Source organism: Dasypus novemcinctus, chromosome 14 (genome assembly GCF_030445035.2).
Source record: "Dasypus novemcinctus isolate mDasNov1 chromosome 14, mDasNov1.1.hap2, whole genome shotgun sequence".
Taxonomy (NCBI): domain Eukaryota; kingdom Metazoa; phylum Chordata; class Mammalia; order Cingulata; family Dasypodidae; genus Dasypus; species Dasypus novemcinctus.
The window spans coordinates 9,088,788-9,093,800 of record NC_080686.1 but is presented as its reverse complement, the minus strand read 5'-3'; the positions used below and the strand labels follow the sequence as shown (position 1 = coordinate 9,093,800).

Sequence of the window (5,013 nt, the reverse complement as noted above, 5' to 3'; positions counted from 1 at the left end):
TATACACCTCAGACTCCTCACCTTTTTTGTACTTGGTACTATTTGTATCTTTGCACACTGTATATCTGAAATAATAAATTTATCATTTTTGTGCATTTGCATTTTAGCACCTGAAGGAATTTAGAAGTACAGTAACATGCCAAATAATACAAAATAATAATATTGGCATTTATAGTACCCAAATGTTACCTTTACTAAAGGTCTTTATTTCTTTATACCATTTTCGAACACTGTCTGCTGTTCTTTCTTTTCAGTCTGAGGAACTCCCTTTGGCATTATTTGTGTGGCAGGTTTAGTGGTGATGGACTCCTTAAATTTTGTTTATTGAGGAATTCTTAATTAGTCATTCCTTGAATTTTGGAAAAAAAAGCCCTGCTAAATATAAAATTCTAGGTAGGCTGTTGTTTTCTTTCAGCACTTCAGCCCCCTGCCTTCTTGCTGCCATGGTTTCTGATAATAAATCAGCACTCTAATTAGCATTCCCTTGTACATAACATGTTGTTTTTCTCTTGCAGCTTTCAGAGCTCTCTTCTTGTCATTCAATGGAGTGATCAATATATGAAAAGGTATTTATATTCATGTTTCTTCATGTTTATCTTGCTTGGTGCTCTCGGGGCTTCTTGGATGTGAAAATTCATGTCTTTTGCTACGTTTAGGAAGTTCCTTGTCTTTATTTTAAAAATATTCCTTCTGCTCCTTTCTCTTTCTTTTTCTTCTGAGACAACAACAATGAACATACTGGTATGCATTGATGGAATCCCAGAAGTGTCTTAGGTTAATTTTGCTTTTTATAAGTCATTTTTCCTTTGTTCTCCTCAGATTGACTCATTTCAATTGTCTTGTCTTTGAGTTTATTGATTCCTTTTTCTGCCAGTTCTAATCTGCTTTTGAAACCCTCCTGTATTTTTTCATTTCAGTTATTGTGGTCTTCGACATTAGTGTTGTTGTTTGGTCCCTTTTTAATATTTATATCTCTTTATTGAGATTCTTATATTACTCATTCATTGTTTTCCTGGTATTCTTTCTTTAGTTGTTTCTTTGCATTTTCCTTCATCTCCTTGAGCATCTTTTTAATTCATTTTTATTTTTTATTTGTTAAAAATTTTTAAAAAGATACTTAAATTAGACAAATGACACATGAAAAATATAGTGGATTCTCAAATGCCCTGCTCCTCATACCCCCCACATTTTCCCACATTAACAACATCCTTCATTAATGAAGTACATTCATTGTAATTGATGAACACATTTTGGAGCATTGCCACTAAGTGTGGATTAAAGTTTGCATTGTAGGGAAGCAAATATGGCTCAAGTGACAGGGCTTCCGCCTACCATATGGGAGGACCTGGTTTTGATCCCTGGGGGCTTCTGGTGAAAAAGAAGAAAAGAAAGCATGCCCGAGTGGCAAGCCAGTGCCTGCCTGAGTGCCTGCATGCTGAGCCAGTGACCCACGCAAGTGAGTCATGCAGCAAGATGATGATGCATCCAAAGAGAGACAAGGGGAGAGTCAAGGTGAAGCATAGCAGAAACCAGGAACTGAGATGACACAATTCACAGGGAACTTTTCTCCCCATCAGATGTCTCCAGGATCAAATCCTGGTGAATACTAGAAGAGAGAAAATGAGAAGAGAAGGTAACACAGAAAACCAAAACAGCAGGGCAGGAGGAAGGGAAAGAGGGAATATAAATAAATAAAGGGAAACGGACTTGGCCCAGTGGTTAGGGCGTCCGTCTACCACATGGGAGGTCCGCGGTTCAATCCCCGGGCCTCCTTGACCCGTGTGGAGCTGGCCCATGCGCAGTGCTGATGCGCACAAGGAGTGCCCTGCCACGCAGGGGTGTCCCCCGCGTAGGGGAGCCCCACGCGCAAGGAGCGCACCCCCTAAGGAGAGCCGCCCAGCACGAAAGAAAGTGCAACCTGCCCAGGAATGGCACCGCCCACACTTCCCGTGCCGCTGACGACAACAGAAGCAGACAAAGAAACAAGACTCAGCAAATAGACACAGAGAACAGACAACCAGGGGAGGGAGGGAATTAAATAAATAAATAATAAATCTTAAAAAAAATAAAATAAAATCTTAAAAAGAAAGTTTACATTGTAGTTTATACTCTCTCCCACACAATTCTGTAGGTTAAGGCAAGATATATATAATGGCCTGTATCTGTCATTTGAATATCATTTGGGACAATTCAAAAGTCCCAGAAATGCCCCTATTACACCTGTTTTTCCCTCTCCCTGCCCTCAGAACTTACAGTGGCCACTGCCTCCACATCAATGATATAATTTCTTTCATCACTAGAATCACAATAAGTCTGTAGTAGAATACCAGGAAGTCTACTGTAGTCCATAGTTCATTCTCTAATCCTGGGATGGTGAAGCCCACTCCACCTCTAATTGAGAGGGGCCTGCAATCCCATAGGGTTAATGGATGGGACTCTCTTGCTTGCAATTGTAGATACTCTTAGTTCCTTGGGATGGTGGTTGTCCATCATCACCTCCTTGTTAGTTATCCTGAATGAGTCCAGTGAAGTGGAGAGTAGGTGTTGCAACTCCATTGAGGCTCAGGACCCAGCTGACACATGGCCAGCCCACAGACTTAAATCAACCCTTGAGCATTTTAAAGATCAGTTTTATAAAGACTTTGTTTGGACATCTCTGATTGGTTGTTCCACATTCTGGCATCTTCTCCTGTTTTTTAGTTTGTTCATCAGATTTTTTTCTTAGTATGGCTTATAAATTTTTGTTGGTGTCTAAGCAACTGTTTATCTTGATGGGCTTATTCAGTTGGTTAGCTTCTCTTTCTACTCTAGGGTTCTATTTTCCTGTTGTTTTTGTGTGTGTAGTAAGGTTTCTCTTTGACACTTCATTCCTCTTATTCATGTCCTTGCTGTTGTCTGTGTTCCCTTGAAAAAAAAATTAGGACCAGAGAAAATGAAAGAGATAAGAAGAGAAGAAGAAAAATAGTAATAATAATTTTTTAAAAGGTAGGAAAGGAACCATACAAGACCCAGGAAAATAAATAATTAACAAAAGTAAAAAAACCATAAGTACAAAGGAATAAGAATGAAAAAATGGAATAGAAAAAAATATATAGAATGAATTAAGAGGCTGGAATAATGAGAAGAAAGGAAAAGAAAAAAGAATAAAAACAGAAAAAAGAAAAAAGAAGATAAAAAAGAGAGAAATAAGAAAAAAAAGAAATTGAAAACCAAACAAAAAGGGGTGGAATAAAAGAAAAACAACAGAAAATGGGAGCTAGAAAAATGAAGGAAAGTGTAGCAGTTTGGCATTGTTTGTGAATTCCAGAAATAGATATTGGGGTGCTTTGTTGTTGTTGTTGTTGTTGTTTTTACCATGAGTGGGGTCATGCTTTTGAAATTACCAAAATGCTGGAATAGTTGAAGGAATATTTTGGGAGGAATTTTAAAATGCTTGATGGAAAAGGACTAGATTGCTTTGAAGAGAATATTGGTAGTAACATGGAGCCTAAAGATATTTTTGATACAGCTTTAGAGGGAAATAATTGTAAGATGTTGGAGAGATAAGGGCTAGAGTGCTTTGAAGAGACTGTTGATAGGAATATGGACACTAAAGAGACATTTTATGAAGACTTAGAAGTAAATGATAAAACTATTATTGGAAACTGGAGGAAAGGAAATCCATGTTTTAAATTTGCAGAGAACTTAGCAAAACTGATTTATTTTGTTAATAAAGTAGAATAACATTTATTACTTTCTTAAAATGTTTTATTGCACATGCTGTCCTCATGGAAAATTAAGACCTTGAAGGAACTCAAGTTAGGTATGGAAACCTATGAGTAGCATGGAAACAGTTAGGCTGAAGTTTTCTTCTCTGTATAAGTTACTGTCATTTTCTTGATTTTGGCAATAGCTTTCCCTGGATTCAGACCCTTTGCACAGGCCAAGGTGCTGTTCATGATGGCTTGGCAGTGGGACAGAGAGACGGGGTCCTACAGCTTGACCAGGTGCTCTGCCCTGAAGTCATCTCTGGAGTCAATCAACCAGCGATACACCTGCATAAGAACCACTGGTCCCAAATATTTGTTTCCATTCCACCAGTAGCTGGGGCAGCTGGTGCTACAGCAGGCACAGAGGGATTGCATATACCGCATGCCTTTCTAGGATGCATCCTTCTTCAAACAAGGGTCAAAGAATTTGTACTGAGAAAAGAAGTTGCTCAAATCAGGAATGAGATATTTTATCACATATATATGTGGAAGAGGGTTGATTTTTGAGACTTTATTGAGGTTGGTGTCAATCCTTGGGGTACAAGCTAGAGTGTTGTTTCCATTGCTGTTCATTGCACAAGAGCCACAGACACCTTCTCTGCATGATCTTCAGAAGGTCAAAGAACCATCAATTTCATTCTTTATCTTAATTAAAGCCTCCAACACAATAGGGCCACATTTATTCAGGCCAATTTCAAAAGTCTGCATGTGAGATTTATCTCCAGCCTTGTCTGGATCCCATTGGTAGATGGCGAATTTCTTCATGTGGGGTGTTGTGGCTGCAGCTGTCTGGGCTCCATGGCAAACCTGCAGGCAGGCTCTGCCAAGGGGGTTACTGGAAACCAGCACCTCAAGGAGACTCCAATCACTGCTGCCATCTTGGTTTCTCAGCAAGATTGACTTTTGATGTTATACGGAAGGCAGAATTTGAAAATGATAAGCCTGAACATTTAGCTGAAGAACTCTAAAGTAAACTGGGAGAATGAGGCTTGCCTTCTCCTTGCAGCTTATAGTAAAATGCTAGATGACAGAGATAAGCTGGGAACTGAATTGTTGGGCACAATGAAATCAGTAACTGATTCTGGAAATTCCAAGCCTTTGGAAATCAAGTCCCCAGATAATAGTGCCCCATTTGAGGACTTAACTAAACTTGGAACTTGTAAATCAGGGTTGACAATGCAGTTGTCTAGGAAAGACTTGTGGAAAGTCTTACTATCTGATGGCTTGGACCCCTGTTTCCTGCATATTAAACCAACAATCTTTT

General features: G+C 39.0%; 1 pseudogene; it reads right to left on the bottom strand.

Moving 5' to 3' along the window:
* Positions 1-3,833: 3,833 nt before the first annotated feature.
* On the bottom strand, positions 3,834-4,627 carry LOC101433456 (succinate dehydrogenase [ubiquinone] iron-sulfur subunit, mitochondrial pseudogene; annotated as a pseudogene).
* Positions 4,628-5,013: the final 386 nt, after the last annotated feature.